This window comes from Kryptolebias marmoratus, linkage group LG18, assembly GCF_001649575.2.
Source record: "Kryptolebias marmoratus isolate JLee-2015 linkage group LG18, ASM164957v2, whole genome shotgun sequence".
In the NCBI taxonomy this organism is placed as follows: Eukaryota; Metazoa; Chordata; class Actinopteri; order Cyprinodontiformes; family Rivulidae; genus Kryptolebias; species Kryptolebias marmoratus.
In genome coordinates this window covers 6451275-6467369 of record NC_051447.1, presented here as the reverse complement: position 1 = coordinate 6467369, position 16095 = coordinate 6451275, and the positions used below count along the sequence as shown (strand labels likewise).

Here is a 16095-nt window from a genome sequence, read left to right as displayed (position 1 = left end):
TTGATCTTTGGGGCCAAGTCAAAACCATGGAAACCAGTCCCAGACCAGGAGAAGGTGCGGTGATTAACACCTAGTGATCTGCTGCAGAGTTTTTCTGTTAGCTTGTAAAGAAAAAAAAAATCTTCCTTCTGAAATTCAGTTTCCTTGAACTTTTCCACCTTTGTAGCTCCGGTTGAATGAGTTGACCCTGTGTATTTATTTGTTGAGCTTTCTTTTTAGTGTGTTAGCCCACGGCCATGCTAATCGAAGCAGTCTCCCCCGCCTTGATTCCAACCCCTCCATACCACTCAGAGACTTGAGGAAAGCCATCAGTGGCGATGCCCCGGTCGACCAGAGCGAGCCTGTTCTCTTCATGCATGATTAATACAGCTGAGTACCGGGGATAGACCACCTCAAAGAGAAAACTGCCCCAACTTCAAAGTGTCGCCAAAAAAAAAAAAAATACTGTTCCTGTACACACACACATACACGCATACACACACATTTAAAACTTAATATAGCACACACATTCACACAAGGAAATTGGGAGTGCTTTAGGGGTGTTTTAACTGGTTTGTTGGTGAATGATTGACTGGTGGTGATGGAGTCCACTACTGTTCTCTTTTTTTCATAAATTTATTAACTAAACCTTTCTTTGTGATCAAATGCACACTTACTGCATAACAAGAGTAGACTAAAATCAAATTTTTTGGAACAACAAATAATGTGTTTTAGGCACAACAAAATTAAGAAGAATGCCTGACTTTATAACTGCTAAACTACCTTAAAGTTATACCTGAGTCAAGGTGGTGTACCTAAACTGTACTTTAGGTACAGTTAAAAAAAAGGTCTCTTTTGAAGGTTTACATCTGAAAGAGTTGGTACCGTACAATTATAATAGAAATCAGTGATTTTTGAATTTTTGTTTCATGGCATTCTTCCATCTGTCATATGATTTTTTTCATTGTCAACTTTGAAAACTTATTTTTTTGATAGAAGAGGCTTTCTCTTAGAAATCTTTCCCAGAAAGTCATTTTTACACAGCTTTTTTCTAACTTTTTATCATCTAAGATGCTAACTGAGCCCCATAGAGTCTGAAATGTTATGCTCAGATACCACAGGTTGATTGATATTTTATTCAAAAAGGAAAGACTATAGTTAAAAAGTAGTGCAAGTCAGAAGACCTTGATCTAAATCTGGGTCAACTGAAAGATGTTCAATTGACAACAGTAGAGGTCTTCTTGGGCTGACGAATAATTCAGAGAGAAACATCAATATTTGTAAGTCTTCCCATCAAGTTAACAAAAAAGCCAGATCATTTAATGTGAGCATTGGACTTCTAGATTATACAATATTTATTAGTCAAGTTTTCAGTAATGCAGATTTCTGTAAGATTTTAGGGTTAAAATGCAAGTTGACTCTTCGGATTTGGAGAAACTGTTTTCAGACCACTTAGCAACAGTTAAAATCATAAAAGTTACCAGCAAAATCAGGTAGGCTAGTGCTAAAAGTCTGATACCGATCAGATTTGCTTCCATTTAGAATTTTAAACTGAAATATGATACATTTTCCTGTCTGCAACAGACTCAGGTGTCTGCTCTGAATTTGGAAGGATAAAGGACTGGTAAAGGCATAGTGGTGTGATTGACACTGACTTACCTCTGTGCAAAAAGGGTTTGGGGTCCATAGAGAGAACAGTTTAAGCAAAAGTATGTAATTAGAGTTTATAAATGATTAGTAAGCAACTCAAAATAACATTGTTGCAATCTGAGAACCACTTCCATGACAAACATTTTTATTCCACACCGTATCACAGGCCCTGCACCCTTTTGTCTACTTACAAGGGAAACAAGAGGTTAAATCACATTTCCTAGAAAGCTTTAACTAATGCGGCGTGTGTGAGTGAGCTTGTGTGTTCAGCACGGATGTGGAATTTGGCCCGAGGCACAACAACTGTCAGACCTCTCACATAAAATCCCCTGAACAGAAACCCAAAGAAAGAAAAATAGGGAGAAGAAAAGATAAGTGTTACACCTATACCTGACAGATGAAAGGCATCATAATGCACCATTCATGACACTATTTGAATAAATAAACAGACAGGGCTTCTGTGTGTCGTACAGTGCATGAGTTTGTGTTGCCATAGTACTATGTGCTTCTGTTAAAAGAAACCTTTAATTACTTGCAATTGAAGTATGACATCTATTACTAAGTGTATATATGTCATACATCATTAAATGTTTTAATCTAGATGTATTTTCAGTTTGTTTTCTCTAAAAAAAAACAACAAAAAACTCTACAACTAACAAAGGTTCCACAGCACAGCACTTTCCTCACCTCCTCCACCTCTCTTTTGCCGTTTAAGCTAAACATATAGAAGCAGCCAATCAGGGTTGAGCATTACACTTCCTGGATTACAACGCTCCACCCAATTCTGGCAGAGAGTGCTGTGCTTACATAACCTATGACCCCTCTAATGCATTAATTGAGGGGCAAGTATGTGTGGGTCCATTTATTGTGATGGAGAGTGGTGGTAATTGCCCAGTGACCCAAATGTTCTTTTTCACCATCACCACCACCCCCCCCCCTTGTGCCAACGAGACCCCAACCTTCTGCTTTTTAAACTAATGTCATAGTGTGTTGTTCTCCTCGATGGAGTTTGTAGATTTTCACCAAGCTAGCTCATTTAGTTCTACTGATTATGCCATAAAAGATGAATGTACAAATTTGTACTTTTATAAAACCATCCAACCATTATAGTCAAATGCTGTATTGTAAAATTTAATTTAATGTAAAATAAATTCAAAAAGGGCAAATGTCTGAAATGTGTTGATTTAATAAATGAACTGCATCTAAAACAAATATCTCACTACCTTACCTAATGTGCTACTTTTGACAAGTAAAAAATGATGGAAATCATTAAAATTGTTTAATTTGGACAGAGATGTTCCTGATTTTGACAATATTCCTTTGGCTTACAAGATGCAAACGGAATATTACATTTATATTTTGTTTATTTATTACAGAGCATAATTAACTAGTGACTCAGGAACACTTTACTGCACATCATATTTTCAAAGTCAAAACCGAAGCCTTCATTGTTTTCATGCCCCTTAAAATATCTAGCATTAAGTGTTCTTTCTCACTCTAAATGTAGTTTTTATAATCCCTGCTTGAGTCTAATTTCGTTTAGGTTAAGGTAATCATAAAATGCTCTTCACATGGCAATAACATCATGAGGTTAGTACCAGAATGATGCTGTTTACATTTACTTTTCCATTAATTCATCATATAGTCATTTAGCAGACGATTACAAATAAGAAGTAACATCCAAGCTACAGTTTGGAGTTTAGTAATGACAGCATGACATATCATTTTTAGTGGTATATATTTAGTGCAGTTCTTTCTTTTTTACAATACAATATGGTTTTACTAGGCCTGACACACTGTATTTTTAGCAGACTTTGACTTTTTATGTAGAACTTACTGAATTGAGTTTTGCAGTGAGTCGAGCTGGTACCATTTTCCTGTAAAGGTAGTTGGGGAGAACATTTGTTCATGTGTTTAATGGTTTCTTGATAATAATCATTGGGGATTACTAGTTGAGAATGATAAGTTCAGTGAGGTATGTCTTATGTGTAGCAGTTGTTTTATTACTCTTACTTATTTAAAAAAAAACATTCGTCCGTTTTCTACATTTTGTTCTTGGACAGGTAAACGGGAAAGCCACTTATCCTCACACTCGAACTAAGGGCAATTTAGCGAGGACAGTAAACTTAGCATGCATGTTTTGGGACTGAGAAAACTCACACATATGCAGGGGGAGCATGCAAACCCTGGGAGTCAAACATGTTGGGAGTCAAACCTGTGGCCTTCAGTGCTAACCAACATCAACACCGTGCAGCCCCATAACATTTCCAGGACATCCAGTGGTCATACACTAACTAATTGTGTAATGTGAAATTGATAGAAGAGTAAATGTTTAAATAATAGTGTTTGTTTAAAATGTTGTAAACAAATTAAGATTAAAGTTGTTTTTAAGGTGGGAAAAATAGTTTGAAACTCTAACTACCCATTTGTAGCTCTTCATTATCATGTAAATAACCATGTAATGCCAAATTAAAGGCAATGTAAAGATTTATAAAATGAACTTCTGCAATATTTTGAAGATTAAAGATGTTTTAAGACTGCAGCAATCCACTTTGGTGTTGACTAGCCATTAGCTTATCAGTCTAGTTACAAGTAAGCTTTATTTCTCCAAAGTGAAGCTGTCCAAAGAGTTATCATCAACAGGTAAGACAGTATTATTTATAATGTCTTCATTAAACCCCAATTCAAAATGACCAAACTATTCCATTAATTTTCAGTAAAAAAAAATTTGTCACCCTAATTTATCTGGAACATATGGCGATTACATTGGGTGATTTCATGGAAAGACTTTCGCACAACAACCATTTCTGATAATAAAGATTCAGTGGAAATACGGTGGAATCTGTTGTTTCTATCTGTTCAAAAAAAGTATTTTCATCTGTGTTTTCTGTCTAAAATAATCAGGATCCGGAATCAAGAGCTTGAGGTCAAACACTTGTCAGAGCACACATTTTTCATCTCATCTCCAGGCTAAAATTGTCGATTCTGGTTGGTTTTGGTTGGCGCTCTCAGGCATATGCACCTATGTTGATGCAGCATGCGTAGGAATGTTTATGAGTTACGGTGAAAATGTGTCAATATTGACTATAATTACCAAGTCCCAACGAGCCTGTCAATCAGTTAGGCGTCTGCCTCGTTCATGCTTCAGACATAGCAATAACAAACCTCCACGAGGAGGAATTCACCCTTGCTAATTAATGACGGCTTTATTTTCCTTTGCATGACATGAACCACCAGCAACACATACAACACAACTACACACAAGAAACTTTCGTATTAACATAAAAGGCAACAACTAAAAGGAGAAGCCAGGAGAATTTCTGAAAATAGTGTTTATACTGGTGTTTTCTCAGCAAAAATCATTTTTACTGCAGAAATGTAGTCATCTATACACATGCACCCATACTTGCATCACATACTACACTGTCACTCAATCCTATTTTGAGACTTGGCAGAGTGGTCCTCTGTGGCTTACTCTTGAGGACAGCCCCCCTGGGATCCCAAACGCATTAAGAATTTAATGTTCACCCTGGGATCTTTCCAAACCCCTGACTTAACCTGTGTGCATTTGTGTGTATCTGTGGATAGAAATGGGGAGTCCAAATGAGTCAGGAGGTTGACTATTGAGGTCAGTAACTGATAGGCAGCCTTTTCAACCCTTCCTGCCCTCCCACCACCCCTCCTACTTGGCGCCTTCTGTTGGTCAGAGACAACTGGCCATAAATAGCAATCTAAAGCAAATACTTCACCACCATTGTGATGCTTTCTCAAGTTCAAAATCTGTCATAAAACCTTCTGGTGGAGTCACAAAAAAGTCCAAATCTGGACAAGCAGAAAAGATTGCTGCCCAGTAACAACACAAACAGAAAATAAAAAGCCTGGTCCAGCAACAGGAAGTTGACTTTAAGATACTATCTTTAGATTCTGATTTGTAGCAGACAAAATGGTAATGCCAATAATAATAACAACAACAACAATAATAATGGTTGGCAGTAATTTGTAGCAGTAATCTTTTGGGAAAAGAAATTGGGATTGATTGCATTGTGTTTTCATTGGCTGCTCTGCTAGGAATTTATGGGGTCAGTGATTATTGTTAATGGATTTCTTTTAGAAAATAGTGATGTTTCTTAGCAAAGGAAAAGGAGTAAATCTGTGGAGAAGAAGTAGATTCAATTTGGGCTTTTTCACTGTGCTTATGTGTTAATAGTCAAGCTTTAGCACCAGCTGTGGTCACAAATCTACTGTTTTTTTTCCTTTTGTGTGATGGCTCTAGACCCAAAAGGACTTTCAGGAGATTTTTTCCCCCTTATATAGACAGAAATGCAACATCCTTTCCTTATTAGAGACAGTTTTTATGTAGATTCTCTCTACATAAAGTCTAATAAAACCTCTGATGTACTGGCACATGTTTTATATGAACCTGTCAGACATTCTTCAAGTACCTGTGGAGGCCACAAGTGAGTCAACACAAGTCCCCAGCCAGGTCTTACACCACTATTTTACAGCACTTTTTATCCACATCCTTATGTGGTTAATCGCCAACATACACACCCACACGTGTGTTTGTACAAATACCGGTGTAAACATTTTGACATTCCCACTGGGAAGTCAGAGATACATTAGATATGACTGACTGCCCAAATGAAGACTTTCTGCACAGAGAGCACCTTTGGTGTACTTTTGCAACAAAAATCACGTCTCAGGGAACAATTTTGGAGGCATTTTTAAAATAAAGTGATGTTTACAAAGCCTTACGTATTATACGTGTGTATTTTGATTCTTTTTAAATTGCATTGATGTTCATGGTTATGACTATGTAAGGTCCACTATCCTACTCAAGGTCACTTTGAAAAGTTTTCTACAAAAGTGGTTTCAATGCAAATTCGGGACCAGAGCTTACATCACACCAATTCTTTCTGTTTTGATCACCAAAGTACCAGCCGCAGGCTAGAAAATCCAATGCAACAGTAATTCAAAGTATTTGCTGCGCCCGATCAAAACAAAACCCACTTTTGTCAGCGGCTGTGGGAGACCAAACAGGCCAGCTAAAATATTTTAAAATTAGGTTTAACCCACCCATCCCATCTGTCCTGTACGATCAGCTGAGGTTGTGTTGCGGAAGTAACCAATCCAGGAGAGAAAATCAAACATCCCTCTACCCAGCAACACTCTCCAGCTCCTCCTGGTGAATACCAAGTTATTTCCAGGCCAGGATAACCTCCAGAAGAAACCATCCTAATCAGATTTTCAGACCACCTCAGCTGATTCAGTTCAATGCAAAGGGGCAGCTGTACTCAAAGCTTCCCCCAGATGACAGTGATTTTCATCCCAAGTTTAAGATGAGGACTGGAATATAGATGGACCAGTATACTGACCCTAACCAATAAAAAAGTACATAATACACTGTGAAGTATTTTTTATTGGTTATTTGTTTTAAGAAAAGTCAACCACTGTGTGTCACCTGACAGTAAAATCTCCAGTTCGAATCCCGGATGCGTAGACCTTTGTGTGAAGTTTTCATGTTTTCCCCATGTTTCATGTTTTTTTCATGTTGCATGGGTATTCTCGGGTGCTCTAATTTTCTTCCACAGTACAAAAACATGCATGTTAGACTGACTTATGATTCTAAACTGCCTTAAGGTGTGTGTGTGTGTGCCAATAAATAGAGATTTTTTTAAGTGACATAAAGATGTGACTCTGTATGTGGAAAAAAGAAACCAGTTTATGGCTGTTTTATTTACCGAATCAAATAAAAACCAGTTTTGGAACTGGTTCTGAATGAGCACTGGAACTGTTTTGGTGGGAAATATTTAATTGACACTAAAACTTAAACCCTTTGACTACCTATTACAAAATCCAACTACTACATGTGGTGTGTTTGTGTTTAAAATCTACTTGGTGATCACATCTGGTCAACGTTTAGTCACACTTTACTACCAGACCAATTTTTAATCACATATTGTCCAAAATATTTTTCTCTTGTTGTAAATTCCTCTAATTGTCTTGTGTTAAAATCTGAGTTTATTACATATATTTGCTAAAATCTCGTACAGTATGTTTAGTATGGTGTGGCTCTGCTTTTATTCCTTCTAGTACTTATATGTTCTGTTTCATTTGATCAGCTCCTTTGTTAATCCATCATTGTAAATTTATAGGTCCTGATATCTCTGAGATAAAACAATTCAAATAACACGAACAATATAAACATGAAACTGGACAATAAATCTGAACAAACAAGTCCACTATTCATGTAAAAAGCCCAGAAAGCAACTACACAATGAAAGGTATGACTCAAAATACTTGCATAGGCTTGAAATGGCTTACAGTTATAGCATTTCATCAAGAATATGTTTCCCCAAATCCAACAAGAAATAAATTGGAAGTAGCACTTTCACAGCTTGTTCGGTCGTGTATTGTGTTTGCAGCCTAAAGTCAATGTTTGGAACTTCAACAGTGGTGGTTGAAATGCAGCTAAGCCTCTGGACTTTAAAAACCTAACCTTGGTTACAGCTATTTCACAACGGAAGGGAGACCTGTACACTCCAGTGCTCCTCAAAGCAACAGGAGCGACTCCAAGTATCACAAGCTGCTCGTGGAAACGCAAATGTGAGCTTTTACAAATGGACTAAATTTGTTACTTCTTATTGACTCCAATCCTGGCTGACTAAGAAAGGGGAGCAAAAACACATGGGCTTATTTCAATATTAATAGAAAGGGCTCCTGAATGAGATCAGACTGTAGAATTTAATCAGAGGCTTATATTTGGTGAGAAAAAGCTCAATATCTCTGAAAACCCGACTTGGGAGTGCTTCTGCGTGACTGTGTGGCCATATGTTTCTCTCTACGTTGTTTGTTCATATCAGTATGTTTCCTGCTTGCATTGATCAAGGCTGATAACCACTACATGGTGTCTCCTCAGCAGATGCAAGAAACAGATAGGCGCAAAGAAAGAAACTAAATGAGAAACTACAGGACTAAACAGGATGGAAAATATCTCAGAGACGCTTCTTCCCACATGTCAGATTGTGATTTAGTTTTAAAGAATTGTGTAAATCCAACGACTGTGCACATGCGCAAACCAGTGTGTTAAACTGAGATTTGTATCAAGGCTTCTCAAATCTTCCTGCACTGTCTGGTTTAGTAATAATTGGTTTAAACATGTTTCTTGTTCATTTAGTGTTTTTATAATCAGTTCATTTAGTGTTTTTATATTTCACACTTAAGCCCATAGCTGTGAAGGTTCTTAGTAATGTCCATTTGTTTCTCAGGAGCTGTTTGAAACTACAAATATGAACAAACGATTTTTCTCCAATGACCATCAAAATCATAAATTTACAAAACGGTAATTTAAAAGTAAATAATTGTTTTTTTTTTCTTTTCTTTAAATGTGCTAATTGTAGCTTCTTGGTTATTGTTTTTAACCTTTCCTCTTTTTTTTACAATAATCTTAAAACCTCTGATCATTACGAAATTAGGCTTTAGCAACAAAAAAACCTCTGCTCATTTAGTTGAGAAATTAACATATTTAAAGCTATTACATACAAGCAGAAACCACTCTGTCCATTCATGTGAAAACTAAAAACTTTATATTGTTATCTAAATCTGAAAAAAAAAAGTCCAACTCAACATTGGGTCAGGAGTTCTGACAGCTTGTGTCTCTGTGAAAGGAAATCGAAAGTCAAAGAGGTTTAGCTCTTATCTGTCAGCGCTCACCACTGTGGGCCTTCACATGTATTTTTGCACATGTGCAGCTATTACATGGGAAACAAGCACTCTAACACCTCTGCTGTACCGGATCGACCGTCAACGTTATATTCCTAACCTCTTCCTGTTTCCTTTTGATTTCAATCTGTTTCGACTAACATGCATCCCCACACTTGCACATCCACACTCTTTGCATATGGTCACCGTGCTTTTTTTTTTTTCTTCCACAGAGAAGCATGCAGCTCTCACACTATCCTGGTCATAATTTATTAGAAACTATAGATGGTCAACAAGAAAGCATTAGAAGGTTTGCTCTTTCCTTGGTGTTTTGAAAGGCAGTTTAACTTTCAAAAGAGCAGACACAAAACTAACAAACTTCACCCCATTAAATGTGTCAAATATAAAAAAATTCTGAATTTTCTGCATTTCGGAGAACTCTGATTTCAGTGTGAGCTGATTATTTTTCTAAAAATCCTTTTTCTTTTTTTACTATTGCAAACTTCTAAAGTTAAACAAACAAAAAACTTTTTCGTAAGATTTTAACAAAAAAAAAGGTTCTCACTCCTTTATGTTTTACTTTACTTGTACTTTATTCTACATGTAAAGTGTATTCACATTTGCATTTTTTAGCAAACCCTTATTTTTCCCCCCCTTTCCTTTCCTTTTTTTTATTTGTGGGAACACACCTTCAATTTTTCTTTTCAAGTTTAGTCACCTATTTCCTATCTTGGTAAATACATTTTCCACATCTGTAAAGTTTATTTTAGTAACTTTTATTGGTTTCCCCCGGTGAGTCAGGTAGAGGAAGGAAAGTCATTACAGCTTAGTCCTGCAGCCGGCCTGCCTCCATCTACACAGCCAGGAGAAAAGTACAGAATGTCGACAGCTATCTCTCAAATTTCATCAGGACGCTGTCTTCTCTGGAGACTCCATTTGTGTAGTAAACATCTTAAAAGGTTCCTTTGGCTCCCCTCTCCCTTTCTTCTCCTCATATTTATTTATTTATTTCTCCTTCGTCTTTCTTTTTTTATATATATATATATTTTTTATATTTGACTATATTATATTTATATATATATATTTTTTTATTTTCTTCCCCAGGATCGGCTCGTCTTATTTTTTAAACTGCTTGACTCCTAAAATACAGATATCACAGTTGGGGCCCCGTGAGTTTTTTGAAAAACGAGCATATTACTTCCGACATCTCCCTTTCCTTATTTTTGTCACAATAAATATTTCCATTTATATGCAAATTATTATCTACTGACCAAGAATGGATAAAAACTCGTCTTGTTTTCATTGTGGCGCGCAGAGCATGTGGGTGTGAAGGCGGGAAGTGTCGCAAGCTGGGAGAGCAGCTCCTCATTTAAAGAGTAAATAATCTCCCATTGCATTCTATTATTTATACCCCTGGCTTGAAAGGGACTGTATTAACTTATAAGTTATAAGTAGTTAGAAGTTACTTACTTTAAACTGGGGGGAGTAGAGAGCCGATGCTCTGCTTAGCTGACTTCCCCCCAAATTGCTGACATAATTACATGAATGTAATTTTTTATGACTCACAGAAAATCTTGGCATTTTCACTGAAGCAGATAATTAGACTTGGAATAAAGCAGGGGCGGAATAATTAATACATCAAAACTAGATGAACTTTTTCTAATTATTTTTATTTAATCTCCATTCTAATTATTGTTCTAGTCGGCTGAGCGAGATTGCCTTTCTCATTCAGGGGTGTGAAATGCACCCGTAGCGCTCAATCCTCACCCAGTGAAATATCAACTAAGCGTGGAGACGGGAAATCACAGGGTGCTCACCGCTCTCCTTCCCCTCTTCTCCTCCGCCTCTGATTGAACTGTAATTTAAATTTCTCCATTGCCAACAAACAATTTACATACACCTGCCAGACTCTTATTTATTTATTTCCCCTGACTTTTCCATCCTCCACCCACACCCCCCCACTCCCATTCCACTCCAAATGTATGGCAATCAATATTTCTCCAGCTTTAAATGAGTTTGTTAATTAGCCTAATGTGGTTTGGATAGAAGGTTGTGTTTTCCCTCCCTATCTCTGCGTTCAGGAGGAACGTTTTGCTTAAAATAACCGGAGGAAACAAAGTGTGTGTATCTGTGGAAAGAGTTGCTGACCACAGAGTAAATTTTCCCACTTATCTCTGGTGTCACTCTACCAAGAAGCCGCTGCTGAAAAAGGAATTGTACATCTGATAAGGGTGCAGTTTAATGCTGATGTAAACATAATTAACAGCCTGACGCACACATGTGTTACACACTTGCGGGTAGATGCACAAACAGAAATCCAGATTAGGTGAGAGGAATTCAAAGTTTACCAGCAGAAAGTTGCAAAACTCTTGTTTTTTTGCGCAGGAAACTGAATGAAATATTACTCTTTAAATATTCATTTTTTGCAGCTTTCCAACAGAAGACTTCTTTGCATAATAACTCAAGTTGTTTTAAGACACCTCACTGAATGTGAACCTATTAACTCTTTATATGTGTGCACACGTCTGATGCTAAGATTGCATAAAGAGAAACAGAAGTAACTGAGTGTTAGAAGAGGGGGGGCTGAACGGGAGATTATTGCAACTCAGCTACAAAAAAAAAAAAATCTTCGTCACAAGCATGAAATTAAAATAATTCTTGCTCTCCCTCTGTATCCACATTTTCTTATTACAGTCTGTGTATTCACTAGATTAAAATTGCCGCTTGATTAATGCACAAAACAAGATCAGATTTAATTAACATCAGATTTAATTGAGGCCCACACAATTCTCCGCAAGCTCAGATCAACGACGATCGCAAGCCTCCGTAATTAAACAAATGTAAATCTACTTTTCAAAAGAAGAAGAAAACACGCTGATGTGCATCCCGCTGCTGGAAAATCTCCTCATTTAAAACAAATATATTAAAATTTTATTATTATTATTCCTTTATATAGATTACAACTTTAACAGAGAAATAATTTGGGAATAATTTAATTAAAGAGATAATAATGTTTAAATGAAGAGCATGAAATTCGTCTATATTTTGACCCTGTTTGAATAGATTTTCGACAACTCGGGTGTGTTTAATTTGCTCAATTCTTCCGACATCTATTTGTGAATATCCAGACAAACCTTAATCTAGATTAAGAGCCATCAGAAAAGAGAGCTCATATCCTGTTTAATGAAATCATATTTGCCCGGGCCCCGAAAGCCTCTTAAAACTGCTCTATTTACATGGCTTCACACAGTGAGAGGAGCTGAAAACAGCACTTGAGAAATTAGCTGTAATTTTCATCAACGGGACAGCTTTTCGAGCTTCTGTGGTCAGATAGGGCTTGTCAGGCTGGTTTTATTTTGTCATCTCAGTGATGTGAGCCTCCACTTTTTTATTTCTTGTTTGTGAGAGTTGATATTCTGCTTGCGTTTTGGCGTCGTATCATGATCGAAGCAGATAGCACTCCGTTATCAGTGTGTTGTATTATTTCTATGGGCCAATATTTTCAGTATTATCAATCCAATCTGGAGGATCTGTTAGGTGTGTTTGTGTCTGTTTGCCCCCCGTTCTGCTTGGTGGAACTCTTGTGTTCAAGGCGGGATGGAGTGAAGCCAAGCCCCAGGGCTCCTATAAGTACGCAGTGCCACCATGTGTCCGATGGAAGAACTGCAGCTGGTTTGGACCTTTTTAGCCCCAGTTTGTTTGCACGTTTGTTGCTGGGCTGAATAAGTCTTATTGTGTGTCCTTGTAGTCAGATTAAGGAATGTGAGACAATGAACTTGGCAGACAAAACAAGTTATCCTCCTGATGTGAAGAAGACCTTGAAGGATGAGGGCTGAGATCTTTAGATCCGATGGAAAAACGTTCTTCCAAGGAAGCCAAAAAGGTTTACAGAGAACACATATGTGATAAAGGAAGTGTTTGGAGCTTAATTATCATCAGGTGAAAATATTTAGGGGTAAAGATTAAATTAAAATGCATTGTTTTAGGTTTTTTTATCTGTTTTGTGGGTGTGTATGTCAGAGTGAGCCACATCCTGGCGCCACAGGGATGAAAACTTCACGCTTGGGCTGAGATTACCTGTGCGGGCGCCCTGTGTGGCTTGTTTATGAATCAGCTTTTTTGTTTCCATTTTCCCCTCCACTCATGTCTTTTTTTTTTCTTTTTTCTTTTTTTTGTCTCAAGGCAGGTTCATACACCCAAGGACTTCAGGAAGGGAGGCAGGCAGGGGTGGCCAGCCACACCTCACCGTGAACCCCCTCACCTGGACATGACCCGCAGGGTGTTTATGTGCCCGGTTTATCTCCATGACGATAAAGCCTTGCGCTGTGGAATGAAAACAAGTTGGAGGCCCAGACAGAGTGGAGACGAGGATATAACGTAACACACACACACACACACACACACTGCCCCAACCAGCTGACTGGACAAGCCGGTGACCTACATGGTCACCTCCAGCAACTCGGAAATAAAAAGACAAATTTTCCTGAATTTATACAACACACTGTCACGACTAAGTTAAATTGATGACGTTTACCTTTTTCATTACCTCATTTATGATAATGATTCTATAAACTTAAATAATAATAAGGAATCTGTCTGAATTCATTTCATTAACTTCAACTTAATGAAACATCAACAAGTAGCAGGTTTTGTGAATTGTTTAAAGCATTTTTGGTGAAAGATTTTTTTCAAAAAGTGAGATGTTACTTTAAAACATATTTAGTTTGTAGTTTGTAGTTTTCTTATTCTGACAACAATAATTTGTCTGTGGCTAGTTTTATCTTCTCTCTGTTATATAGGTTGACCCTGATGAGAACTTACATCAGAGGACAGGATTGAGAAACGGTAGTAGCATTCCTCGAAGGAAAGAAATATCACCTGTCGCCTCGCATGCCAACATTTTCAACACAGATGATGCTCGATCTGGGCTTGAAGTATGTGTTGTGGACGACTCTCAGCAACTACCACACCAAATCTTTGCTCAATGTCTGTCAAATTGACTGAAATAGTGCCATTTTTGTGTTTGCTAAGGTCGAATTACTGTGGCTGTCATCTTGAATCAGGTTGACCCCAAACGTTAATCAGCTGTAGATGTACATCCAGTGATTAGTTTCAATGATTTTTGTTTTTTAAAATGCCAGATCAGTTCAGTATGGGGTTGATCTGAGACAAAACAGAACAACTTTATGTTTATGGTCACAGTTTAACCTCACTGATAATGTATATATAATGTATAGCTGCAGATATTATTATATCGCATTATTATTTGTGTTATTTTAACAAGAAAGCTGTATTTCTAAAGTTGAGGTGCCAATGTGGTAATCCTTTTTTGCAGCAAAACATTTTACATTTGCTCCTACATTCTTTTTCTACACCAGTTTTGTTCTGTTCAGGATCACAATGAGGATGAAGCCTTTCTCAGCTTTCTTTCCAATCCCTCAGATCTTCTGTTTTGGACTCCAGATAACCATACGCTCTGAATTGACTGCAGGTGTGAGAATCTTCAGTTAACCTTATATAAATTTTGAGGGCTGGAAAATTGGAGTATTGGGAGAAAACTTATTTGCTGAAATTCCAAATGGAGACCTTCTTATAGTGAAATGATGCACAATGCTCCCCTTTTCTTTATTCAAATATACAATTAAAACAAAAACAACGCGGTCAGAAAACAGTTAATCTTTTATTTATAGCATTTTAAAACTGGTAAATATGGATGTTTATGTAAAAAAACAAAACAAAGAACCTCACCTGTTCAACCACACCCCGAACGCACACAGAAACTTGTGCGCCTCCAGGTTACCGAGAAGCTCCGGTGTGTTTACACAAGAGCTCCACTCAGCTGGAACTCTCAACTATTCCAAGCATGTGTTCGACTCAAGTGTTGGGCCATTGTTCAGTGAAAAGTGGATACTGCTGGAGTGACTCATGTAAGAATGACACAGGCAAAGTGGGCTTAACTTGGAGCGGACAAAATTTGCCAACTGTTCAGCAGTCGGAAAGTCAGTGACAGCTTCAGCTGCAGCCGTTAAAGAGTTCATTAAAACGAGCAGCAGCAGCCGAAGCTTTTCTCCTCCACCATCATCATTTTCTCTTGTCTCTGTTGTATCATCCATAGACCCGATCCCGGCTGCCTGAAACCGCTGGTTCAATTACCCATCATGCCCTTGACCTTTGAGGTCAACGTGCTTTGGAGGATGAAGCCTTAGATGTCCAGAGAAGGAGCTGGAAAGGGAAAGAGAGGAGGAAAAAAGAGCACAGGAAAAGAGGGATGAGAGTTAGAAAGGGGTGAGGTGGAGAGATGGAGGGTGAGGGATAGTGTGTGTGTGTGTGTGTGTGCATGCATGTGAGAGGGAGAGAGGCCTCAGCCCTGCTCTCTCTTATCTCTCCAGCTTGGTGGAGTTTTAAATTATTCATTCCCTGCTGCTCCCGCCGACTTACACATCTCCATCACACGGCTGCCCGCATCCGCCCGGGGAACAGGCGGTCGCCACGGCAACCTTATCGCAGATCGCAGATTTCGGCTCCAGAAATGAAATAAAAGAGGAAATTGGCTGTATTAGCATAAGAGGAGTCAGCCCGGAGTTGAATACACACATCAGCCACCCCCCACCCCACCACGAAAAGCTCACAGCAACACCCCGCCCCTGCCTCCTCTCCTTATCAGCACTGTCTGATCGCTACTCTCCCTTTCTATATTTTTTTTCTAATTCCACCCCCCCACCACCGCCACCCCCACCACCTAACTCCAACCACCCACCCACCCCC

General features: G+C 38.1%; 1 long non-coding RNA gene across 2 annotated transcripts in view; it reads left to right on the top strand.

Annotated features, from left to right (window-relative positions):
- LOC119617921 overlaps positions 1-16095 on the top strand; it is a 91708-nt gene that overhangs the window by 49059 nt on the left and 26554 nt on the right. Inside the window, exon 2 of one of the 2 annotated variants that reach the window (XR_005234380.1) lies at positions 13513-14264. This is a non-coding gene — a long non-coding RNA (uncharacterized LOC119617921). Of the gene's footprint in view, positions 1-12766; positions 14265-16095 lie in introns of those variants that run through there. The other variant, XR_005234379.1, reaches the window with a different exon arrangement.